Source organism: Tenrec ecaudatus, chromosome 2 (genome assembly GCF_050624435.1).
Source record: "Tenrec ecaudatus isolate mTenEca1 chromosome 2, mTenEca1.hap1, whole genome shotgun sequence".
NCBI lineage: Eukaryota > Metazoa > Chordata > Mammalia > Afrosoricida > Tenrecidae > Tenrec > Tenrec ecaudatus.
In genome coordinates, this window is record NC_134531.1 from 224,470,621 (window position 1) to 224,498,025 (window position 27,405).

The 27,405-nt window shown below is 47.2% G+C and overlaps 1 protein-coding gene across 1 annotated transcript in view; it reads left to right on the forward strand.

Moving 5' to 3' along the window:
* TIAM1 (TIAM Rac1 associated GEF 1) overlaps nucleotides 1–27,405 on the forward strand; it is a 464,634-nt gene that overhangs the window by 95,724 nt on the left and 341,505 nt on the right. The window contains exon 2 of the mRNA XM_075542381.1: nucleotides 6,599–6,650. The gene's annotated coding sequence lies outside the window, so the exon portion shown is untranslated. The remainder of the gene's footprint in view (nucleotides 1–6,598; nucleotides 6,651–27,405) is intronic.

The window sequence follows — 27,405 nt, forward strand, 5'->3', positions numbered from 1 at the left end:
TTTTCTGCCGACATTTGTTTTTGCCTACTCACATTTCTCCCCAGTTTTATTGACAAATGATTCGCATGCCATGCAATACAAGTGTTGCAACATATTTAAAAGAGTGTGCAGTCACCACACAAGCAATTTTAAAATATTTTCTTCATTGTGCTGCATATTATTAGCTCCCTATTTCCTCCATCCTCCCCTGCTGTAACCCTAAGAAACTAGCAACCCAGTTACCGTCTCTTATACATTTACCTATCTTGGATTTCAAGCAGAGAAAAGCTTGCAGAACTTGGCCCACTTCCAACAACCTATAACAAAATAAATGAGAGGAAAACCTCAATGGAAAAGAAAGCAGAAAGACAAATTAGAACACATTTCACTAAAACATAGCCACATTATTCCACTTCCCAGTGCTGTCTGTGTGATAGCGCGGCTGTGCACGCCCACCGTCAACCATCAGAGGGCCTTCCCTGCCATCCACAGCCCTCTGCCAACTGGGTGCTCAGAATTTAAGCTTTCATGCAGTTCCCTTCCTCCATCTTGGACTTTATTATTTATAATCCTTGGATCACACAACTTTTTTCGCCTCCTCTCACAACAGACCTGTGGGTGCATGCTGAAGGTGTTTGTCAGTTGCCCTCGCATCGATTCTGACTCACGTGTGCAGGATAGCCCTACAGTCTATATGAGGTTTCAAGGCTGTGCGTGACCTGTGAGAAGCAGGTCCCCGGCTGTCCCCTGTGGTCTCAGGGTGGGTTAGAAAGGCTGAGCATTTAACCTGTGCTCACCTAGGCTGTCGGCTCTGTCTGCAAAGGAACAAGCTAGCCCAGGGAGGGCAGGTCACACGTTTGCAGTCCTGGTTGAGGCTCAAGGCCTCCCGGTCAGATCTCTTCCCTGGACAAGTTCTGGGCTTTTTGTGCTGTGTGGGCACTTTGCTGCAGGGCCAGCTCTGCTCTCCTGGTAACCCTGGATGTTCCCTCTCCCTGGTTGCTGCTTCAACACTCTCCCTTGCTCCAGCGGCCCAGAGCTGTTCAGAGCCACAGGATGAGATTTCCCCGCAGCTCTGAGTGGCTCCTGCCATTGCGGGTACATCACATCTGAGCACCTGCTGAGCTTTGTAAATGTCAGCTGAGTGCTAGGAGCTGGCAGTGATTGTTGTGCGGAGCGATTTCGGAACACACAATGCCAGCTGCCTCCACTCGGGGAGTGGGCAGTGGGTGGGGAGGAGGGTGGCAGGCCCACCTTTAGCCCCAGCTCCCACAGTGAGGGGAGGGTGTGGGTAGGCAGGCAGTGTTCCTGCACTTCCTGCTAACCTGGGTGTCTACCACCTGCTTTTGTTAGGTGCCGGTGAGTCAGTTCCGACTCATAGTGACCTTGTGAAACATCGCCCAGTCCTGTGCCATCCTTACCATTGTTCTGTTTGAGCCCCATGGTTGCTGCCACTGGGTCAATCGGCTATGGCACACCTCCCCCCACCTGATAGAGATGTGGCTAATATTTAGGTACTAAGTGGCTGCGGCAGCGGGCTGAAACGTAACAATTGTGAGGGTGGTGTAGGAATGGTCCGCGTTCCATTCTGCTGCATGAAGGGTCGGTATGGTTTGGAACCAACTCAGTGGCACGGAGCAGCAGCACAGCATACGTGTCACACACAGGTTGCTGAGGAAATGGTGTGGTTTGACTTGCTCTGACCACACATGAGGGACGGAGAACACAAGTCCACGCCAGCCCAGACGATTATTCCTAGGAGGCAGAGGTGCCTCAGTCCTCTGCCCTGTATCTCACCTGACACCAAATGTTCCTTGCATGCCCGCTCTACCCCTCTGCTGCCTTTGAAACATATACTTCTGCAGTAATCTATTGCAAAGGCTGCACAGAAGTCATAGATCATACTCATGATTATGGAGTTTATGGGGCAGTTAGCAGGCCACCCATGGTCGGGCTCAGGAAGCATGATCAAGATAACCGTTCTCAGCTATGCAGTCAGGCAAGTCTCTCTCTGGGTGCTGGCCTCTGCCTCGCGCAGGCAAGTGTCACAAAGCTCCCTTACTCTGCCATCGAGTTGATGCCACCTCCTAGGGACCCCATAGGTCTGATAAATGCCCAAGGGACACCCCACTCTGCATGCCAGTCTTCCGTCCACAGCTCGGTCTGCTGGTCTAGTGCTGCTGCTCCGCTCTCTCTCACGGTTGTGGTGCTGCCGCCTCTGCTCCAGGCATGGATCTCCCGCGTGCTCCACTGGCAGCGGCTCTGTCTTGGTGGCCTTGGGATTCTCTGTCTTCCTCTTTCTGAGATGGCCCTCCTGTATCCCACAGAGTGACTAATCCCCAGCTCAGAGTTCTCTGCACCTCCTTTAAATACTTCCGCGTCCATCCAGGCATTTGGTGGGAGTTATTTAACGCCGAGTGGGACGTTTTCATAACATTTAATTAAATGTATATATTAATATATATTGAAAACTATGAAAGTAAAGAATGAAAACAAAAAGTTTCCCCCTGAAATTAAAGATTCAGGCATTAGAGGGATATGATGATGGATAGAAGAACCAAGCCAAGTGCTTCACCACGGTTGGCTTTTCAGCCATCTTCACAGGTACAGCTCAGCGACACGAAGTATGTTCTTCCTGTTGTCCAACCACCACCGCTCCCAACTCTCTCCTGCCGGGAGCTCTGTGTCTGCTCCTCATGCTTCGACACGTGTCCTCTCCTGACACACAGAAGAGGGCTGTTTCTGCTATTCTCTTGCACAACTTTTAGTCTACCTTTGAGACAATATTGAGCTATGTGTAAATTTGGCTTTTCATGGATTCAGAGATGCATGATAATGCGTAGCGTAACGCTGAGCTCTCATGAAACCCAGGCAGGTAGACAAACTGATGAAGACAACACCTGGAACAAGGACTCCTGGATGATATGGGGTTCGGGGGGGGGGGGCACCAGGGAGTGCAAGAAGGAAGAAAATGTTTTGAAACTGGTAATGATATAGCAATCGTGCAATTCTGCTCGTTGTGATTGAACTATGGACTGGTGTGGTGTCTGGATTAGCTCTTAAGAAACATAATAGTCTGGGGCGGGGGGGGGGAGCAGGAGAAGAATGAAATAAAAGAGTTTAATAATATAAAATAAATACATAAAATAAGATTGTGCTCCCCTCCCCACCCCCTTCAGTTGAGGGCTGTATGGAAACCAGGATTTCAGGTTCAGTGCCTTCTCTCCTTCCTGCTCTCAGCCAGGGGCTCCAAGAAGACAGTGGGGGTGCCTTCCACAAGGTGATGGAGGAGAGTGGTGACACAGGACAAAGAAACCCACAAGGGGTCAATTCAACTTTGTCCTGTAGGGTTGCTATGACTTAGAATGGACTTAATGGCAGTGAGAGTGGTCCTACAGTCTTATATAATGTCTATCCAGTAGGTGGTGCTTTTGAGAGCAAAATGGAGGCAGCTTGGTTATTCTGAAAGGCACCCCTGGTACCGGGTACTATGGGTAATTGCCTAGTTTGTGTTGTGGAGGTTCTGTAATCCTGTTAAGGATTTAGTGCTTCCTGTGTTTGTGCCAGCTGCTTTCCAATCCAGCTTTTTAGTTCTGTTTTATTTCTATGCCTTTCTTTAATGCTACTGAGAGCCTTCGCTATGCTCGATAAGGTAGCACCGGTCTGCCTCATTGTCAAGGGACTGTATATAAGTTGTTCCTCACACAGTGTTCTTCTCAAAGCTTAGATTTCCTTCATCCTGTGGACGTTTGATGTATAGAAGGGGCCATTTCTAGGTTTTGCAACACAAAGTGAGAAACTGAGAGGCAGTCGGGCAGTGGGTGGAACTGAGACCTCTTACCTTGGGGCTGGGAGGTCTGGATCCTGCTGATACTCAGTCTAAGGCCTTTTCTGTACAGCTGAGTTCTTCTTACCCAGCAGGTTTCTGTTGTGTGTTCTCAAGTGGATTCTGACTCGGAAGGCGACCCTGTGTTGTGACTGTTGTTGGGTAGCGTAGAACTGTTAGGAGAGGAGGGCTGGCCCAAGGGTTTCTTAGGCTGAAATCTTTACAGATGCAGGTTGACAGGCCTTTCCTCCTAGGGTTTTGTCAAGCTGCCTACCCAGCATAGACCTTGGAATTGTCTGGGATTATTAAACACCTTTGCTCCTACACCACCCAGTGCCTGGAACCCAGGAGTAGCGCTGGCGCCCCCTTGTGGGTTGGTTGTGCGTGAGCTCTGCTTTCTTAACAGGAGTCCCTAGACAATGACATGGGTAAATCCGAAGGTTGGAGCGTCCATCTCACCCCTAGGTGCTCTGGAAGAAAGGCATGGGAGTTGGCTTCAGGATACAGTTCCACTCTGACACATACAGCATCACCATGATTTGGAGCACAATAGATGGCAGCTGTTTTTTTCCTTGGGAACAAGCCTGAAATCTGCGTTCATAGCTACTCACTGGTCTTAATTTTGTTACCCCGCTGAGCAAATAAGTAAGGTTTTAAAATTATACAACTTTGCCACTGAAAGTATTTTTAAACGATTGTTGTCTCTTACCTTTCTTTTTTTGGTAATAGCTTTGGTAGATATAATCTACACGCCATACAATTCTCTCGTTTAAGGCATACAATTCAATGAAAGGCATACAATTCAATGACTTTGCATATGTTTACAGAATTGCACAATCATTGCCACAGTCAACTCGAGCACATTTCCATCATCACTTAAAGACAACTCTGTTCTCGTTAGCAGTCGTTCCTATTCCCTGTGCTTCTTAGGAGCCCTGGTGAGCTCTCGGAATGTCAGGAGTTCAAGCCCATTGGCCGCTGTACAGGCGACAGATGAGAGGCTGCTTGCCCCCATAGAGTTTTACAGCCTCACAGACTCAATGTAGGGCCACTCTGCATTGGGATCAACTTGGTGACTGTGGATATGGGTTTTTATTCCCCCTTGTTCTCCCAGACTCTAGGTAGGCATTGATTGATCTTTCTGTCTCTAAGGATCTGCCTATTCTGGAAATTTCATATAAATAGAAAAACATCTAAAATGTGGGGTTTTGTGACTGGTTTCCTTTAGTGGATATCACATTTCCAGGAATCATCCATGTTGTAGCGTGTAAAAGGTGTTTATCATTTTTCATTGCCAAATGATGTTCCCGAGTCACAACATACCACATTTTACCTCCATGCCATACGTTAGTTGGTGGACATTTGGGTTGTTCCTGGTATTTTGGCCCATGTGGATATTGTGGCTTTGAACACTAGTGTCCAGAGTTTTTATGGACCTATATTTTTACCTCTTTTACTTCTATTCCTGAGACTAAAATTGGCGAGTCAGAGACTAAGTCTTTAGTTTAATTTTTTAAGGACCTGCTAGACTTTTTCCAGAGTGTCTGTGCCATTTGACCTTCCTGTCAACAGTGTATCAGGGTTCCTGTCCCCACACCACTTGTTCTCCGTTGTTTTGAGTCTAGCCATCCTCGATGTGTGAAGCGGTCTTGACTTGCATTTCCTTGGTGGCTGGTGATGTGGATCATCTCTTCACGTGCTTGTTGGTAGTTTGTGTATCTTCTTTAGAGAAAGAGCTATCAAAGCCCTTGTCTACCTTTTAACTTGGATCAATTTTCCTTTTGAAAGTTGGTTGATTTTTAAATGCTTTGCATCAAGTGTATTCTGGATACAAGTTTCATACACAAATGTATATGTATATATGTACATATGAGTTGTAAATATTCTGTGAATTATCTTTTTTACTCTTTTAAAGATGACCTTTAAAACATGCAAAACTTTTTTGATCATGCCCAATTTATGTTGTTTCCTTTTGTGGAAGGAGGCCTGGTGGTATAGTGGTTATGTGTTGGGCTGCGATCTTCATAGTTGGCAGTTCAAAACCACCATCCGCTTGTCAGGAGAAAGACTGCTTTCTATTTCTGGAAGCAGTTACAATCTGAGAAGCCCAAGGGGGTCACTTTGAGTTATCAACGACTCGATGGCAGGCAGTTTGGTTTTCTTTTGTTGGGTGTGCCTCCTTTAGTAGAACTCTGCGCCGCCTTTGACCTGCGTTGGTGGCTCTGGAGTTCATGTTGTCATTAGAAGTCCGCATTAAAAAAAAAAGAGGACCTGATGCAAGGGGCTTAAGTGGAGAGCAAATGCTTTGAGAATGATTGGGGCAGGGAATGTATGGATGTGCTTTATACAATTGATGTATGTATATGTATGGATGGTGATAAGAGTTGTTTGAGTCCCTAATAAAATGTAAAAAAAGAAAAGAGGAGAAAAAAATGATTAGGGCAGGGACTGTACAGATGTGCTTTATACAATTGATGTATGTATATGTATGAACTGTGATAAGAATTGTATGAGCCCCTAATAAATTGTTAAAATTAAAAAAAAAAAGTCCACATTAGTGTGATGTCCCTGGGGGTTGACTCCCTGTGGGACGCTTTACCTTATTCTGCAGCCCTGGGTTGCCCAGACCCACTGCTTCTCTCTCCCTGGTTCCTCTTCTCTGCTGTCAGCTGGCGTCTTGGTCCTTACAGTCTTGTAGTTGGCGTGTTTCTTTTTCCTGTACGGTATAAAGGGCTTTGTGAAAGCTCGGAAGCCGCAGCCACTGAAAAGCTGTTTTTTTGTTTCTTTAATTCTCAGGTGTGGCTGTGCTCCAGGAGCTGCCCCCGTCAGAAGGCTGTCCTCAACAACGGTGAGCAGTTTGCATGGTCATCGAGCACCTTGTCTTGGGTTTGGAGCATCTTTTATGGCATTGCATACATGTTGTTTTTCATTTGCGACAGAGCTCATGAAGTCCCAAGTCTGCGCCTCTACAAGGGGCTTCAAAGAGTTTGTTGAAAAATGAAATGAGAGAATAACTGATCTTCCATGAGCTTTTTGCAGCCCTCTTGTATTTGCAGATTTTCAGAACCTTCTAATCTTCAGAAGCCCTATTGGTATCTCGGGTTACACGTTAACCCCAGCTGCTCTGGGGAGAAAGACGAGGATGTCTAGTCCCGCCAAGTGTTCCTTTCCCAGAATCCCACAGGGGCAGTTCTGCTCTGCCCTCCGGGGCGCTGTGAGTCGGGATCTACTCTGATTGCAGTTGACTTGTTAGAGTTGATGCTCTCTTCATCACCTCACTCATGGGCATATAAGGCCGTGACTTCCACAGAAAACAGGATCAAATTGGCCAAAGCCATTTGTATCTTTGTTTGAAGAGTAATATTTGGGTTTTTAAAAGATCGGATTAATTTATAACTATTTTGCGTCGCTCTATAACTCAAGATTCACTGCCATTGAGTCAATGCTGACTCATAGCAAACCCTGTGTGGGTTTCTGAGACTGCTAACTGCTTATGGGAGTAGAGCCCAGTCTCTTTCCTGCAGAGCGTCTGGGGGTTTAGAACTGCCAACCATGTGGATTGAAGCCCAGTGCAAACCCACTACACCACCAGGGCTCTTCTCTACAAGATAAGAATACCTAACAATACTTTATTAAGTATTGACAAGATGACCAATACCAATGTAAACAGTAAGTCATACCTCTTAGTTTGGTGAATTGCACCTGGGGTCTTGGAAGCTTGTGAGTGACCATCAGAGAAACATACTGTTCATCTCTGCAAGTGTGGAACAGAGGAGAGAGAGAAGAAACCAAAGATTCAAAGAAGAAGCGAATCTGCAGAGCTACGAGTCCCCCTGTACTACGGCCTCACCTGTTTTGAGACAAGAACCACATGGTCCCAGATGGAATGGGATAAAAAGGGAGAACAAAACTCAGAATTCCTATCAAAGACCAGATCGACTGGAGTGCCAGAGACTAGAAACTGCCCTTTAAACTTGGAACTCAACGCCCTCCCAGAGGTCACCCACCTTTTAGTCCAAAGTCAGGGGGGCTGATAAGATGAACAATGCCACCCTCGAATACTGTGCTCCTTTAAACAATCGCGAACACACACACACACACACACTCACACACACACACACACACACACTCACACTCACACACACACACACACTCACACACACACTCACACACACACACTCACACACACACACTCACACACACACTCACACACACACACACTCACACACACACACACACACACTCACACACACACTCACACACACACTCACACACACACACACACACACTCACACACACACTCTCACACACACACTCACACACACACATACACACATACACACATACACACACACACTCACACACTCACATACACACACACACTCACACACACACACACACACTCACACACACACTCACACACACACTCACACACACACACTCACACACACACTCACACACACTCACACTCACACACACACTCACACACACACACACTCACACACACACTCACACTCACACTCACACACACACACACTCACACACACACTCACACACACACACTCACACACACACACTCACACTCACACACACACTCACACTCACACACACTCACACACACACACTCACACTCACACACACACACACTCACACACACTCACACTCACACACACACACTCACACACACACACACAAACACACACACACACACACACATCCCGCTTGTGTGTATGGGTGCTCCAGGACAATTTTGGAGGCTGCAAAAGCAGATACCATTCAGCTGAAAGCTTGCCGAAGCCAAGTTGTTTGCATACATTTGAAAATGCTCAACTCTGTGAGATCCCACGTCAGTAGCTCTCACACCAGAGGGAATCATGGCTGTCTTTCAAGCATTTCTGGACTTCCGTCAGTTTCTTCATGGTTGAGCTTGATGGTCTCACAGCCTTGCTCCATCCCAAACCCGTTGCATGAGGAACGGCAGCGGTCCCAGCGACTTACTGAGGAGCTTCAATGGTTTGAGATGTCCATTTGAGTTTTGTTAAAAAATTGATAATAGGTCGCATCACAAAATAGAGTTTTTTCTCTATGATACAAAACGTACCCCCCTTTTGTTATTTTGTTGAAGGCCCCCCATAAGAGTGAGAAGCGGATCACTGCGAGCACTTGCCTGCAGCCACCTGCTGATCGAGACATGTTTGAACACATGTGTTTGGAAGAGAGCTGTGCTGTAGGACCTGACCCTTGATAGGGAGAGCAATTGTTAAATGAGAAACTAATTTACTAGGCAAGTTTTCTCCAAATTTGCAATAAAATATTTTTTTTAACTGTCAACACACATTAAAAAAACAAGAACACTTATTTACATCTTAATGTAACTGAATATTCATGTTCAAATTCCATTGATTGTCTTATAAATATTTTTTGACAGCTGGTTAAAAATATCTCTGGATAATCAGAGACTCTCAGCAAAGTCTACAATTTGCATCTGGTTGACAAGCCTCTTACGTTTCTTCCTTTGGGGGGTGTCAGGGCTTGCATTCTGCCCGCGCTCACTCTTGGAATTTGTTTGTCCGAGGCGCCGGGCCATTTGTCCGGCGGAGTTCCACGCCATCTGGATTTTGTTGCTGGCTCCCCCGGGGTGCCATGTATCATGTGTGTTTCCAGGAAAGCTTAGATTGGATTCAGGCTCCCAGGTTCCGGCAGAAGTAACTCGGAGCTGGTGGGTGATCCGACTTCCATCTGGTGGCACCTCTCACTTTCTGAAATGCGATGTTGACAGGTGTGGTCAGGCTGGCCCACCCACCATTCCATTTCCTGTCAGCTTGGTCCAGCACCCTTTGGCAGCCACTGGGGGCCATTGGCTCCTGCCGTGATTTCATTACCAGAAACAGTTGCCGTCATGTCCCTCTTGACTCATGCTGACCCCCAGGGGCTCCCTGTAAGCCAGACCACAGCTGTGTTCCCTGCAACTTTCTTTTGTGCGTGCTGACTTCCTGGTTAGCAACGGTTCTTTGTTTGAGTTCACTGAATAGTTAGGAGCCCATGGAATTTGAAGTCTGGTGATTGCTTCAGTGGATCAAGAGTTTTCCATTTTATTGGTATTTATGGTTGGTGATTTTAAAACTTTCTGTTGTGCGTTGGGTGATGGTTTACAGAGAAGGTCTCCCAGTTTTAAAAGCTTTTTTTATTTTTAATAAATCATTTTATCGGGGGCTCACACAGCTCCTTTCCATGCCTCCATCCATGGTGTCACGCACATCTGTACATTTGTTGCCATCATCATTCTCAAAACATCTTCTTTCTACTTGAGTCCTTGGAATCAGCTCTTTATTTTTCCATCTCCTTCCCCCATCCTCCCTCCCTCCCTCATGATCCCTTTATAATTTTTAAATTATGATTTTGTCATAATTGTCTTACACTGACTGATGTCTTTCTTTACCCACTTTTCTGTTGTCCATCCCACTGCGAGGGGGTTACATGCAGATCATTTCGATTGTTTCTCTCTTTCTACCCCCACCTTCCCCTTCCCCTCCTTGTATGGCTACTCTCATTATTGGCCCTGAGGGGTTTATCTGTCCTGGATTCCCTCTGTTTCCAGCTCTTATCTGTACTCATGAACATGCTCTGATCTAGCTGGATTTGTAAGGTAGAATTGGGGTCATGATAGTGGGGTGGGTTGGGGGAGGAAGCATTAATGAACTAGAGAAAAGTAGTGTGTTTCATCGGTGCTATACTGCACTCTGACTGACTTGTCTCCTCCCCGAGACCCTTCTGTAAGGGGATGTCTAATTACCTCCAGGTGGGCTTTGAGCCTCCATTCCACACTCCCCCTCATTCACAGTGATATGAGTTTTTGTTCTTTGATGGCTGATATCTGATCCCTTCAATACCTTGTGATCACACAGACTGGTGTGCTTCTTCCATGTGGGCTTTGTTGTTTCTGAGCTAGATGGCCGCTTGTTTGTCTTCAAGTCTTTAAGATCCCAGATACTATATCTTTTGATACCTGGGCACCATCAGCTTTCTTCACCACATTTGCTTATGCACACATTTTGCCTTGGGAAGGTGAGCATCGCAGAATGCTGGATTATTAGAGCAAAGTGTTCTTGTGTTGAGAGAGTACTTGAGTAGAGGTCTAATGTCCATCTGCTACCTTAATACTAAGCCTATAAATATGTGTACATAGATCTATTTCCCCATTGTCATATATAATTAACTTTATTTACATAGGTACATGCCTGTATTTAGACCTCTATAAATGCCCTTTGCTTCCTAGTTCCTTCCTCTATTTCCTTTTACTTTCTTCTTGTTCCACTATCGTGCTCAGCCTCCATTTGGGTTTCAGTAATTCCTCTGGTTACATTGCCCTTGATCAAGCTCTACCAGGCCTCCTACACCCTGCTTGCTCTTCATTGATTTTAGGTCACTTTTTAGTTCCTTCTTCCCCCTCTCCCCTTCTCCCTTGTCTACCCCGCTCCCCCGCCCATAAGTCCAGTTGTTTGCTCCTCTGGATTGTCTATCCTGTCTTTCTTATCTAGATGACCTGCAGAGATAATAATATGCACAAAACAAGACAGCAAAACCAAGCAACAAAAGAAAACAATAACAATAACAACAAAATAATCAACGACAATAAAATAAATAAAATAAAAGCCTATAAATAGTTCAGGGTCTGTTTGTTGACTTTTAGGAATGTTTTCCAGTTGAGTCTGATGGGGTGCCATGCCCTGGTCCCTCTCTATTTTTGGTACTCCCTGGGGACTTCATTGCTCTGCTCCCCTTGCTGTTCTGTTGCACGCCCTTAGTATTTTACCTCCGTGTGGTGGGCTAAGATCGGGCACAATTCCCGACCTGTGCCTCCCGTGTTGTCTTCCGTATGTCTGTGGGTCAGTGAGGACATCGTGTCTCGTAGTGGGGCCGGCCCTATGTCCTCCCTGTGCATTGGCTGCTCTGAGCAGGAAGATCATCCTCAGGGCTTGGTGGGCCAGGATGTGCTCCACTCTCTTCCTCTCCCTTCATTAGATCCTGTTTGAGCTGATCCCTGAGCTGGAGCTTCAGTGCTGTTTACATGCACTGATTAATACCCATTTTGTTTCATGTCACCGATTGCGGTCTCTGTAGCGTAGCATTGCTTATCCCGCTTCCTCTCTGCATTTTCCTGTTTCCTTTTCTCCCTCTTTCCTAACGATTCTGAACTTTGGGGTAAATGCTCTGCTTTTAAATTTCAACTGGTTGATTATGATAAGGTGTGTGTATCTCTATATCACTTAGATTTTCCATATAGACACGTCTAATGTTTCTTTGAAAACTCAGCCACTGGGTGAGTTCATTTCCGGACATGTGGGTGATGAAAGGGTACAATTGAGGGGTTTTCCATGAGTGTCTTTTCTGAATCGGACTGCCAGTCATTTCTTCTCTGACCCTTCTGGGTGGGCTCACAGCCTCCTACCTTTCAGTGGGCATCCAGGAATGTCTGCACCACCCACGGGTTGAGTTATTTTGTTAGGAGCCACAAGAAGGTCTCCCTGATGCTGCTCTCAACCCCTCCTGAATTTCTGTCCAGAAGCACTTCAGGGCGATTGTTTTTCTTTCCCTCCTTTTATTTGACTCAGGTCACAGTGTGTGCAGGAGAGGCAGCAGCCATGCCTGGATGCTTTCTTATGCAGTGATCTTTCATTCTCCACAGGTGGCCAGTGAGATCTCTTCTTTTTTAACATCACTGTCAACTCTTAAGTTAATAGCGTATCTTATGGTGAATTGAGGAGTTTATAGAAGTGGAATTAAAAATATGTATCTAAATTCTTCTGCGTAGATGTTTCTAGATAGCAGTGGACGGACGGAGGGAATGATGTGAACAGGGATGCGGTGGATAAGTATAGGAGTGATGTAGAACGGCAAAGGGAGAGACCAGAATAAATTAAACTGAAGGAAAATAAGAGATGAAAAAGTGTGTGTGTGTGTGTGTGTGTGTGTGTGTGTGTGTGTGTGGTGGTGGTGGTGGTGGTGGTGGTGGTGGTGGTGGTGGTGGTGGTGGTGGTGGTGCAGTGCAGGTATAGCCTTAGATCCTCCAGAGCAGACAGGCATGAAGGCATCAGTGTATTCCATCAATGTGCCTTGCATACCTACTCTGCCTGTGTCTGTTCTTGGCATTCTAGCATCTGCAAAATCAGGCCATAAGCAAATGAATGACCATGCGACATGTGCAGTCTGCCAGATGCTGCTGGGTGCTGTGGAGAAAACGTAACACAAGGAGGGCACCAGGGAGACCTGGGGTGGGGGTGGGGGTGTAGGAGGGTAATAAGATGCCACCTTTTCTGTGGACTTTACTGACTCATGGTGCCTCCCTGCAGTAGACAGAGTCGTCCTGTGCTTCCAGACATTTCCAATGCTTTTTTGGAAGTAGGCTGCCAGGCTTTTCTTCCACGGTGCCTCTGGATGGACTTGAACCTAGAACCTTTTTGTTCGCCGCCGAGTGCACAACCATTTACACCACCCAGGGGCTCTGAAGGAGGGCAGGGTTGTGATCTGGGAGAGCCCCCTGAAGCAAAGTTTAAGCAGAAACTCAAAGGAGGCGAGGGAGCCAGCGGTGAGGCGCTCCAGGGGAGGAGTCTTCCTGGTTAGGGGGAGAGCAGTGATGGGTCCCGAGTTAGGTATACCTGGTTTGTCTGAGGACACACCTTGACTGAATGATGGGGGTGGGCTGCGGGGTGATTAGGCAGGTAATGAGAATTAGGGTTCAGATTGCCTAGTGCCTTGAATTCCTCTTAGAGCCAGGACTCTGGGGTCCACTAGAGAGAGGCTTTTGAGCCGAGGGTGGGCATGATCAGACTTGAGCATGAGAATAATCTTGGGTAGGGTTAAGGGCAGAATCAGGGAGACTGAGGGAAGGGCAGCAGCTGGGTGCTGACTCCTCTTTGCAGGAGAGCCGAGAGGACTGCTGATGAACAGGATGTGCAGCGTGTGCGTGGAGGAGGTCAGAGGGAGGGCACAGGGGAGGACCTCTGCTGTTCCAGGCACCCGGAGCCCTCCCTGGCCATTCAGGACTGGGAGTGGTTCCTGGGTGGTTTCTGTGTTGCTGGGTGGGTGCATTCCCTGGTGGACCAGTTACTCTTTGTGCTCAGTGACCACCGGCTGCAACCCTGGCCTGGCTGGCTCCTTCTCTGAAGTGCAGTCAAAAGGGTGCCACCAGATCAGGCAGTTTTCGAAGCACCTGGGATGAGCTCCAGTTCCAATTTTTATCTTAGTAGAAATAAAGATGGGATGCTCCTGGTTGGTGAGAAGCCATGTTGTGTACTTTGGATGTGCCACCAGGCAAGACCAATCTCTAGAAGTGTCTGGACAGCATGCTTGGTCAACAGAGGGCGGAGGAAAGGAAAGATTCTCGGTGCGGTGGGTTGTCATAATCGCCATAGCAACCAGCTCTGTCATTTTTGCGGTCATGAAGACGGTGCCCAACTGGACGGCGTTTCCTTCGGTAGCGCTTTGATGAGCGTCAGAGCCATTTCCATGGCAACTAGCAGCAGCAGCAGCAACAACCAGAAATGGACCTCCAGGTTAGGGAGCAGCCCCGGGATAGCATGGAAGGGGCTTCTGTTGGGGGAAACCCTTGCACCTTAAAACAAACATGGTTGAGAAATGACTCTTTTCCTAGCAGACAGACGCGCTTTTGCTCTTAGGAGCTCCCTCCTCAGTGTGGAGGATGGGCGGTTGCCATAGTCTCTGTTTATCCCATTTCAAGCCTGCTGGCTCTCTGCTTATTTCTGCAGCTTTCTTGCTTCCTGTGCAGGCTTCTCCTCTACCCCTGCGTCCTAGTGCTCTGAGACGGGCACCAAACACTCCCTGCCACTGACTCATCGTGACCGTACAGGGCAGGACTTCCTCTGTGGGGTTTTGGGAGTATCAGTCTGGAGGGGAGCAGGCAACCTCGTCTTTCTCCCGTGGTCTGAACTGCGTACCTTGGCGTTAGCTGCCCAATACCACTGAAGCTCCTTGACAACTAAGACAGGGCCCACGGAAGTAAAGTTTGAGTTGCATACACTACATCTCTTGTCTCATCTTTGTCTAGGACAGTGGTCTAAACCTTCCTCATGCCGTAACCCTTTCACAGTTCCTCATGTTGTGGTGACCGCCCCCCCTCCACCATGAAATTACTTTCGTGGCTACTTCATAACTGTCATCTTGCTACTGTTATGAATGGGAGACCCCTCTGGAAGGGTCGTTTGACTCCCAAAGGGATTGCGACCTACAGGTCGCTGGTCTAGGACTACTTCTGTACCGCAACGACGATGTGGAGTGGTCACAGCAGGGACCCTGTGGCTGGCCCACAAAGCCTCAAATATTTGCTGCTAAGCTCTTTACCAAACAGTTTGCTTACCCATCGATTATAGGATACTCAGGGAAAGAAGGCAGTCATTCGCATATCGATCACACAAAAATATGCCTCACCAGCCAGATAAATATTGCTCAGCCACAGCCTGTGTGCTGGTGGTCCAGTATTAAGACCTTTTACTCTTGCTCATGATAGATACATTGTCTCACTACTGGAAAGCAAATGCCATCCAGCAAGGGTAGGTTTGCACAGGACCGTGGAGTCATTTTACTGGTTAATAGTGGAAGTTGGTTGCTCTTGAAAGAATTTTAGACTCAGAGGGCCCCCTTGTGACTGGACAGAACTGCCCATGGGTTTCCTAGGCTGTAATCTGTGTGGACGGTGACTTCCAATGAGGTTGATGATTGGATGTTTATCGTTAGCCACTGTTGAGTGGCGCAGTGCTGCGTGGCCATGAGCCGCCATCTTCATGGTGCCTGTGGACCACTTAATCTGGAGACACAGCTGTAACCTGTTCAGCATCATAGCAACACCCAGTGCTCCACTGATAAACATGGGGTGGGTGCATTGGCCGGAAATACAACCTGGATCTCCCACAATGAAGTCAGGCCTTCTCCCATTGACCCACTGCTGTCCCCATGCCCACCTCTCTCGTGTGTTTCCCTTTGCCCTCTCAGAACCTGGGTTTCGCTATCCTTAAAGGAAGACCTCATGCGACAAGTAAGTTGGCAGGCATTTTTTTCTGCCTAAATAGAATTCAGTTCATTTTAGCTAAGTTATTTCTTTTGTCTACATTGTGTGCTGCATCATTACAGATAGCAGAGGAATTCTTTAAGTTAAAAAGAGACAAGAGTGAAAATTTAAATGGATTTAAAATATAGAGGACTTTTCTTTCTTAATTGTAGCTTAATGCAATAAAACCCAGAGCGTAGTTATTAAAAATGATGGAAGAAAAGAATTAAAACGATAAAATTGTTCAGCAGAGATCCTGCTTTATAAAGCACTCGGATATAATTGGGATCATAATGTGTAATTAACAATCTATCTTTGAAGTATGAAACTTCAGTTTGGGCAGGCAGGGGACCTCTTAAGACCCGATAATATCTGAATTATCTTCTGAATCCTGTCTGAATCGGGGCCCAAATGACGGCTTCTTCTTAGCTGCCCTGCTCCTTATTCTTCAGGTAGAAAGAATGAAAGAAGAGCTAGGACTGAGGGTTTCCCTCCAACCTGACCAGCCTCAGGTTTGTCATGGAGAGACAAGGCAGACTTCTTATTACCAGGTCCATGGTGACACAGTGGATATGCATTGGGCTGCAGTCTGCAAGGTCAGCAGTTTGAAACCATCAGCTAGCTCCGAGGGAGACAGACAGGGCTTTCTACTCCTGTAAAGAGTTTCAGTCTTGGAACCCCACAGGGGCAGTTCTACCATAAAGGGTCACTGTGAGTCGGCATCATCTCGATGGCGGGAGAGCTTTAGTCCCAGGCCCTAAGAGAATTAGACTAGTATTTGTCACAACAGCTCAGCTGCTAACTGAAAGGTTGAGGGTGTGAGTCGACCTCAGGGCACCTCAGAAGAAAGGCCTGCCAATCTACTTCTAAAACAAAACACCATTCCTTCAGAATCTCATTAAGCACCTTTCTACTCATGAGCCAGACTTGATTAGACCAGGTGCCTGTCAGGTCCCCCCTGACCAGGTGTCAGGTTGGCCTAGAACAGGCCAGGCAGCCTCTTTGTCACAACCCATCTCCCTGTGAGTCTCACCATTGTGACAGCAGCAAGTCTGAGCCCAGGGAGAAGTCATCACCAGGAGAAGAAGAGGAAGAACGGGGAGCACCATCCAGTCTCAGATCCCGCATGTGCCACTGATTCCTGACGGCCCCTCGAGGCTTCTTTTGGCTCCTTTAAGAGTGGGAGACCAGAACTCCCCCCCAACAACAGTTCAATGACTGGGAGAGACCATTACTCACTGCTCCTTGGGTTTAGGAGCTCCTTGCCCCCATGCTGCAGATCCGGGTACTTCTCAGAGGTGGTGGCTGCTGTGGATGCTTGTCACCAGTGCTTGGCGGCAGAATATCTGAGATCGAGCCTTCTCTGGGCATTAACTGCTGCAGGACTGGAAAGAAGCTGGGTTCAAAACAAATACTCCATCCCTCATAAAATGACTTTAAAAAAAATCTAGGGTTCAGTATAGCACTGATCAACCATATAAATATCCTCTACTTACTCAATATTTCTTTCCCTTACTAGCAAGGTATTGTTTTACCTCATTAATCATGTTAGATTCACGTATGCTCACTTGTATATGTAAAAGGTTCAGTACGGGAATGTTAATAGATACCCATTCGGAAGCAGTTAGCTGGAGTAACGGTTCCCTGAGGGTAGAGGAAGATGGGAGGGGGGAGTAGGGAGCTGATGGCACTGATGATTATGTAACCCCTCTCAGGGCACTGGGCAACAGAATTGTATGTAAATGGCTATACTGGATTGTGTAAGATATGTCAATAAAGCTATGATTTTAAAATGTCTTCCAAAAACAACACAAAAAAACACTCCAATCACACGGCCCCAACTGTGCCCATCAACATATCCCCAGTGTCACCCAGGGTCCCCTTGGGGGTAAAGTTGCCCCGCTGAACTGCCCATCTGGTGGAATCCTCACCTATTTGTCACCATGATTCTGCTGTTCACATTTTACCCAGCTTGCTTTGTCAGCTTATCTGGTAGTTGGGGTCATGCTTTGCTAATATGTAACAAGGTGCTCTGAATTCTTGGCAAGGATCTTGGTCATGGAGCGGGAGACGAGGGGATTCAGGACAGACTTTCAGATTCTCATAGAATCTGGCCTTTCTGGAGACACAGAGGGCTGATGAACACTTGAGGCTATTGCACAGATATTCAGTCATCTTCAGACCAAACACTCCCAATCCCACCGCTCTTCAAATGATTCCAACTCATTGCAACCTGAAATAAGGTTTCCGAGCCTGCAACTCTTTCAGGGGACAGACAGTGGTTTGAACTGCCTGCCTTGAGGGTAGCGGCCTAATGTGTAAGTCACTCTGTACTTGAGTTCCATAACCCCCCAAACAAACCCCACTGCCATTAAGTCTGTTCTAACCCAGAGAGACCTACATAGGGCTTACGAGGCTGTCAATCTCTGACGGTGCTGGCAGCCTCATCTTTCTCCTACCGAGTGGCTGGTTGGTTTGAACCATTGGCCTTGTTGTTTTGGGTGCAATGCTAAAAACTACCAGGGCTCCTTAGGGTAGTTTAACTAATGAAGAATGTTTGCCTTAAGTAGTGTTCTTAAAGAACTATCTGTCTATGAGAACAGCGCTGGGAGGAAGGTCATGTTTATAGAGAAGGAGCAATTCTGAAAAAGGATGTGAGTCATTGACTACTTGAAGAAGATCAGCATTGGCGCTGGATTGTACATGCAGACCCTGTTGAATCGGTGTACGTTTTGCAGTGTACATTTTCAGCAGCAGCAAAACAGGAAACAAAAAAGTGCTTTGCAATGATAAAATGCTACTAAATATATGGATTATGAGTGTGATGTACTTTTCATCTCAATGGTCAAACTGATTTTACTTTACTCTGTTTTTTTAAGCTATGTGTTTAGGTCAAGGTGACACAGCATGGAAAAATTCCATTGTTTCTTCATTCTATTTCCTCATAAATTTTTTTTCTTTTGTCATTTATGTAACATCTTCATTCCTGGGGAATCCGATTGCAAAGATCTATGATGTATAACCCACTTCTCCAGTGGGACAAACAACAGAAACATGGGTGAAGGGAGACAGCAGACAGTGTAAGATATGAAAATAATAATATTTTTTAAATTTTCAAGGATTCATGGTGGGGGTGGGTAGGGAGGGAAAAAAGAAGAGCCGATACCAAGGACTCAAGTAGAAAGAAAATGTCTTGAAAAGGATGATGGCCACATATGTACAAATGTGCTTGATAGAGTGGATGTATGGATTGTTATAAAAGCTGGAAGAGTCACCAATGAAGTCATTTATATATTAAAAAAATCCTCATCCCTCCATGCTGCCCTTCTAAAATGAAAACAAGTGAAAATTTCTCTGTACCAATTCTTTAAGGGTACGTTAAAATCAAGAGAGCAGAGGGCGGAGGGAAGGTGAGGTAGAAAGGGGGAACATAATATTAATTTATAACTCATCAGGGGTTCAGGAGGGAGGGGGGGTAATGAGGTGATACCGAGGGCTCAAGTAGAAAGCAAAAGTTTTGGGAATGATGAGGGCAACAAATGTGCTTGGCATACACTGGGTGTAGTATGGATTGTGATAAGAGTTGCATGAGCCCCCATTGAGTTATTTAAAAAATCAGAGAGCAGGTCTTGAGAAGACATTAGCACGTAAAGTGACTGTCCAGTCAATGCTGTCTTCATTACTGTCACCACTGTTGCCCCCATCACCATCATCTGCACTGTCATCTTATTCAGACAACAGAGGTAAAGCCCAAACCCTAGAGGCAAACTCACTGCTATTGAATAGATGCCAACTCATAGTGACTGATAGGACAGATTAGAAATGCCCGGTTAGTTTCTAAGACCGTTACTCTCTATGGGAGTAAAAAGCCTCATCTTTCCCTCAAAGCACGACTGGTGGTTTCGAACAGCCCAACTCATGGCCGCTGTGCCACCAGGGCCCTTGTCATTCAGCAGTCATGGTTAATGGTAGAGCAGCAAGTGAACGGGCAGGCGGATGTGGTGAACAGCAGAGCTCTGTGGGGGCTGAACATAACACGCCAGCGTCCCGACTCTTCAAGGATTTGCTCTCTTAAAAGAATTAAAACAAACACACACATATTATCCTGGAGAAAATTAGAGAAGTCTAAAGAAGGGAGAGAGGACGAGTATTATAAATTATATGGTCATTTAATTAATTGAAAAGGGGTCTTAAAACCAGTGAAGAGGAAGAACACTGCAGGACCAGGGTAGACCCCATCGACATAGAGACGCAAAAACCCACCCAAACGCAGCACGCACATCTTGCTTGGATCTGAATTTCAACAGCACAACTGTGAAAGAGGGAGATGGATAGATGGACGGACGGACAGACGGACTGCCAGATGGACAGATCTGCAAAGTTGAGGCTGTTTAAATGAATGTGGCAGTATTGGTGAAGGTTAAAAAGACAAGTAGCAAAACTGTGATGCTGTTTAAGAAGAGGCCCTTTTCTTGTAGACACGTACACGAAAGCATTCTTGGCCGACTTTATCAGATGCTTGGGGTTTTCCAGCGAATGAATCACGCAGGGCAGGGTGAGGTGAGGTGAGGCGAGACTGGCGATTGACTCTGGCCTATGGGCACAGGGTATGTTATACCCATCATGTAAAACATTCCAGAGCAAAATGTTCAAAATTGTCTTACTTCTTTGAAGTTTATATGTATGTGTGTGTGTCTGTGTATACATATACATACATACATGTATGCATGCATGCATACATACATACAGACATAAACTATGAGAACATTTCAATCCTTTTCAGCTCCTCTCCAAGAGAAGCTTCCTGCAGTGTGCTCCCATTCGCCCGGCAAAGGCCCCGTGCCCTGAGTGGCAGGTGGGTTTGGCGTGAGGCCCGAGGAAACTGGTCCTCTCCGCAAGGTGGCAGGTGGCAGCCCCTTGCTGTACCGCTGGCTTCTGGGCTCCGAGTGCTTGCCCTGTGTCAGCAGAGAATCTACAGAGCTCCTGGGAGGACATTGGGGAGAACGTGTGAGCTCCTCCCTAGGGTCCCTCCATCTCTTCTATCTCCTATTACTGCTTGTGGCTTGAACCCCAGCCCCTACCCCACCTCTCTCCACGATGGCCAGCTGGGCTTCTTCACACCTTCCTTTGTAACGTTATGGGGTCACACTGAGTGGCGATGGACTTGAAGGCAATGCGGTTTAAAAAACATTAAAAAAAAGTTTTTGCAAGTGCTCCCCATAGGCCGTTTCCAGCATGCCCATTTGCTTCTTCACAGCCATTTGGGGTGTCTTTCTCGTTCCAGTCCTCTGAGATGGAGCCTCCCATAATGATGTGTGCCCCCTCTCACTTTGCCAGATGATGTAACTTAGTCCAAGGGGTGATGTCATGTCATCTCTGCTCTGTTCTGCTGGTGAAAATGAAGTCCTTGCCCGGCCAACACAACAGGAGGGGATGCTGTAAGGTTGTAGGCCAATGGGGCTTACCCTAGGGTGCTTACTCCACAGGGAGTCTAGCGGGAAACTGAAACTGGTCATGTTCCCCTTCCTGATATCTGTTAGTGTTGCCGCCAGTCACCCACCTCCTGGGTTGTCAGCCTGTGTATTAGCACTGACCTCTCTTCTCCGTGGTTTTCATCAGCCTTTTACTTAGAGCCTTGGCTGACTCATCTCTGGTTCCTAGTGGGCTTGTGTACCTCGGGAATGGGTCGCCTGACCCTGTGTCATCCTGATTGCCCATCATTGCAGCTACGGTGCCAATCCATCTCCCTCGCCCTGGAGGGACCTCTGCTTCCTCTGTCCACGAGGGCCTCCTGCAGGAGTGAACCCGACCGATGGCTCGTCCGAATCAAGAGTCGGGCATGATCCGTGGTGACCCCTAAGTTTTCATTGACTCATTTTCCGAAGTAGGTTGCTAGACATTTCCTCCTGGTCTGAAGAAGTGTCCGGAAGTTTGTTGAGAGTGGTCGCCCATGGCTAACCCCACTGACATGTGAAGTACCAATGGCACAGCCCCCAGCATCACCGCAACTCAGCACGCTGTCGCCGGATGACTTCACTCAAGTTTGTCTTGAAATGCCCTTTGCAGTCCGTGTTCCTGAGCACTGCTTTGTAGGCCTTTCTGTCTCCATATAGGCTCCTGCACGCACACACAGGTGCCTATGTGCACACCCAGACGTTCTGGTATCGAGTCTGGTTTCAGCCTTATTGTCCACTCCTTTCCTTGTTAGCAGAGGACTTCCTGCTCCATTCCTGCCATGTGGGTTGATCACTTGCCTGCCCCACATGGATGTCCCCACCATCATCCTTTGTGAGTGTCCATGGCTTCACCTTTTTCTGAACTCCCGAAGCTCTGGTCCCTTTGGTTGAGGGCTTAGGCCCTGGCTTCATGATCCCCTGGAAGGTCAGCTGAAATGTGTGACCTCGCCCGGCATATATTCACCTAACTCCTCTATGCGTCCAGATAACCCACTGCCGTTGAGTCAGTGGGAGCCCAGCTGGCACAGGGGCTGCTAACAGAAATGTGTTCTGGAGGACAAAGATGAGGCTTTCTGCCCCTGTCATGATTTCCCGTCTCAGAAATCCACAGGGGCAGGTCGACTGTGTCCTAGAGGGCCACCGTGGGTCAGAATTGACAGGGAGTTTGGGGAGTCCGTTCCGATGCAGAGCACACAGTACGGTTTTGTGGTGGCTTTGAATCATGTTGGTGAATCGTCTGAATTAAACAATTCATGAGGTAGGTGTGGTGGACAAAGTTGAGCAGGGCTGTTAATCAGCCCAGTCATTGAAGTCACCTGTCCCTCAGTGCCCAGCGTGATTGATGTCCAGCTCCAGTGTGCCTATGGCCCTGATGGGCAAGCCTGCTGCTTTCTGCCTGAGTTATACTCGCACGAGATCCACAAATCACTCTGTGGTCCTGCACATGACCAGGCCTGTCCTGAAACGTGGGACCTGAATCATATCCATCTTGTGCAAATACTTTCCCCAGAAAGTCTCGGTTTGATGTATTGGCCGAATTGCTTTTGGATGGAGGAGGTGCTGTTTAATGACGATGCATGCCCGCAAGGAATGTTCTCACGGGCTCTCAGTGGGAGCTGCCATCTTGTCTATAGCAGGCCCACCTTGGTCTTTCTCAGGGCCTTTGAGCACCCTCCGTCTGCTCAGCACCTCACCCAGCCTTGGGAAGCTCCTTCAAGGCTGAGGCCGAACACCCACAAGACAGTGACCCATTCTAACAGCAGGGTGAAAGGGGGAGACACCCTGGCTTCCTTGCGCCTGCTTTCTTCAGGAAACAGGGAGGAGACGTTTCTTGGCCTTGCCTCTCTACGGAACAGCAGTGTCAGTTGACGAGGGCAGCTGTAACTGAAGTTCCACGGCTGGGTGCCTTGATTCAGCAACACTGTCTTCTCTCACAGTTCTGGAGGCTAGAAGTCCACACTCAAGATGCCAGCAGGGCCCCGCTCCTTCAGGGCCTCTGCGGGGATGGAGGGGCTGGTGGGGAGGCGCAGGATCAGCCTCTGGTGGTGGTGGGACTGACTCCTTGGTGTTCCTCGGCTAGTCAAGGCCTCATTCTCATCTCTGCTCCCATCTTCGCCTGGCCTTCCTCTGTCTGTTGGTCTTTTCTCTCGCTCCCTTAAAAAACAACGGACTCACTTTACTGTGTTTTAAATATAGGTCACAAGACATTTGCCAATCCAACACTTCTGACACGTACGATCCAGTCATGTTCGGTATAGCCAGCATGTTGAGAAACAGTCACCATCTTTTCCAAATGATCCCATGACCATCAAGGGGAACTCAGAGCCCCCTGCACACCCACCGTCTCCTGCCCTCCCTCCTTCCCACCCTTTCTCTTCTTATACGGGCACTGGTCACGGGATTGTTACTGATTCCTTAGGAAAGGTTGAGTCTTTATTATTGCAGCCACCGTGTCCAGCCGTCTCATTGGGTTCCTCTTTTGAGCCTCTGCTTTATCCAGCCTGATCTTCTGTAGAGACTGGTCCCTCCTGATAACATGTGAGAGTACTTGTAAACTCGCACCATCTCCGTTTCTGAGCAGCGCTTTCAGAGTATACTCCCTCCAAGGCAGAGTTTGGTCATTTTTTTTGGGGGGGTGGGACAGCTATAGTATAATCAGTCATTTTCACCACCACCAATTTAAATGGCTCAATTCTTCCTCAGTCCTTCTGATTCATGGTCCAGCTTTCCCATGTAGGTGTGGTGATTGAAAACACCATGGCCTGGGTCAGGCGCCTTAGTATTTACGGTGACATCTTTGTAACACTGTAATTAAAAGTCTTCTGCCGCACATGGAGCCAATGCAATGTGCCCTTTGATGTCTTGACTGTGGCTTGAGGTGGCCCTAAGGAAATGCAGTTGTCGACAGCTTCAATCTTCTCTCTGCCGTGTTGTTGCTTCTTGGTCCTGTTGAGAGGGTTTGTTTCCTTGATGCTGAGCTGTGATCCACACAGGAGGCGGCCGCCTTTGACCTTCATCAATCGGTGCTCAAGTCTGCCTCACTCTCACTGAGCAAGGTGTGTCATCTCCGTGACACAGGTTCTTAATGTGCCTTCCTCCATGCCTCTGCATAGAGTCCAGTGTTGTGGATCGGTCGATCAGCATACAGATTGAATAAGTTTCGTGAAAGGATGCGACCTGACTCACACCGTTCCTGGCTTTAAACCAGGCAGTGTTCTGATGGAAGGACCGTCTTGGGGCTACTTAGAGGAGGGTCTGCCTGAGCAACCAGAAGTGTTCTTTGACTTCCATTCTTTGCAATGCTATCCATAGTTTGTCAGGACGTGCGCAGTTGAATGCCTTTGTATAATCGCTAACACCAAAGGAAACACCTTGCTGATATTCTCTGCTTTCATCCAAGCCCCATTGGATGTTAGTAACACTATCTCTTGTTTCATGTTCTGAATCTGTCTTGAATTTCTGGTAGTTCCTCACTGATGTACCGCTGCAATAGTTTTTAAGTTATATTCCGTGAGATTTGAGGTGCATGTGATCAGAACCATGACCTTGTGTTGGGTCATCTTTCTCAGGCATAGGTATGACTGAGTTTGGATCTTCTTGAGTCGGGTGGCCAGATAGCTGTCTTCCGAATTTCTTACAAAGACCGTTGACCATTTCCAGTATTCTGTCTGTCTGTTGAAACATCTCCATCGATATTCATTTATTTCTGGAGCCTTGCGATTTTATTTGAATTTTACCAATGTCCTAGTATCACTAGTTTTCGGTACCGTCATTTATGGATGGCATGTTTCTGAAATGGTTGTCTGCCAGCTAACTCTTGGTAAGCTTTCATTTTATTTAGATGCTTCTTGTGCTCGTTGTTCAGTATTTTGCCTGCAGAATCCTTTCAGCTTGAGACATGCGCAGCCTTTGAGGGTCATAACTCCAGGTTCTGCCATTCCATGTTAATACTTGGTCTCCTTGGGCTGCCCTTCGGACTCTCTTATGTCCTCGTCTCCTCTGTTCACTGTAGGGGTTTTCAAGTCTCTTCTGGTGTCAACTTTGATCTGTGTTTTCATCCCTGTCTTAATGATCTTTTCCTTTCTTTGTGCTTGATTGCCTTGATGCCATCCCATAACTTGTCTGATCTTCAACCATTGGTCCTCAATATGTCACACCCCTGTTTCTGAGATGGTTTCTGCAGAGGCAGTGTGTTATTTAATGCGGCTCTTCTAGCTAACGTCTAACTTCCCCCAAACAACCTTTCCCTTCATGGTAAGATGGTAGGAGAAGATCCTGATAGGATTCACATGGGAGTGCTTGCAAACAGGATTGCAGTGCCATCTTGCTGGGTATAACATGAGCCCTCTGAGAAGCCGGGGGAAGGACTTCATTACTAGCAAGAGCCAGGAGGGTAGCACATGCTCTGGACCCAACATCCCTACGCAGTGAATCGCTTGGATGCAACGACAGCTATACCATCAGAGGAGCTGCAGCAGAACCAGGAGTCAGCGCGTGGAACACAGGGATGACGTCCCAACCCACAGAGCAAGTTGAGTCCTTTTATTGGCTTGTGGAGCCGGTGGCTGTTGGGTCCTTCAGTGGGGAAGTTGGACTTGTTGACCCACAGAAGTGGAGCCAAGTAAGTGCCTTTCTCACTGCCATTTCCACTGATTCCGCTGATTCATAGTGATCCTACAGGAAAGGGTCGAACTGCTCCCGTGAGTTTCCAAGACTGGAGCTGATTATGGGAGTAGAAACCCCTGTCTTTCCCTCAGAGCAACTGGTGGTTTCAAACTGCAACCTTGAGGTTAGCCGTCCAACGCACAACCACGACTCCACTGGGGTCCTCTTGAGGGCCTTTGAACAGAGGCTTATTGGAGCAGTGTGCCTCTGGGCATTTGCTTCAGGAAGCTGGGCTTGCTGACCCATGCCAGTAGAGCTGGGTGCCCTTGAGCTGAGGCTTCCTGGAGTGGGAGGCTCCTGGGTCTTCATTCAGGGAGCTGGGTTTGCTAACCCGAGGACCTTTGGGTGAATGCCTTCAGGTTAGGCTTACAGCAGAGTGGTCCGCCCCCTTGGGCATTTATTAGCAGACCTGAAACTTTGAACCTGTCCTGGTAAATAGCTACCCAGAGCATTCTCACTGGCATTGCAACTTGTTAACTTCTTTTAAAAACAAACCCTTTAATCAAGACATTTTTTTTCTTCTTCTGAGTTTCCGGGTAGCCATTGCAACCGATATTAGATCCTGGAGATAAATTATAGAACATTAATTAAGTCAGTGGAGTCTCTTAAATCCAGATGGGACATACTCAAGGTTGTGCTTTGTCTCTCATGGCTCTCATGGATGACTTTGAATTTTTTTTTTCAGCTTCACCTTGAACTTGCCCATGGGTAATTGATAGTCTGTTCCATAGTCAGTCCCTGGCTCATGATATTGAAGTCAGTGGCTTAGGATAATACTGCGTTTCTGCCAATTTGAGGACTATCTGACCAATGATATGAACTTCTCCATCCAAAGGTGGTGTTGATTTGATTCCGGTGGATTTCACCTTGCAAAGACTGTGTGAATCATTTCCCTTAATACCCATGGGCTCTCAGGTATTAAGCTTACAGCTACCCTGTAGGTCAGAGTAGAACCGCTCTGGTTGGGTTCGGAGGCTGTGAATCTTTACAGAAGCAGACTGCCTCGTCTGTTCTGCTAAAAAGCTGGTAGGATCAAACCACCAAACACCCTGTTAGCAGCTAAATGCTTAACCCACTGAGCACCCTTTCGGTATGTTGACAAAGGTATTTTTAGCAAATAAGTCATTGGTCTTACAAAATTCTGGTGGTCATGTGACCACCAGTGTCATTTTTGCCACCAAAGCTGTATTTTCCAGCTACTAACTCATCTCTTTTATCTAATCGCCAGTCATTATCAGTGCATCCTAATTGCACACTTGATCAATTTTCAACTGCAGTGGGTGGTAAAAATCTTCAATACCTTCATCTTTGGCATTAGTAATTGATGTGTAAATTTGAAAAGTCTTATTAACTCGCTTTCCTTATAGACGGGCGCATATTGACAAGTTCTTTTTGTTGACGAAGGTAATGTCATCTCTCTT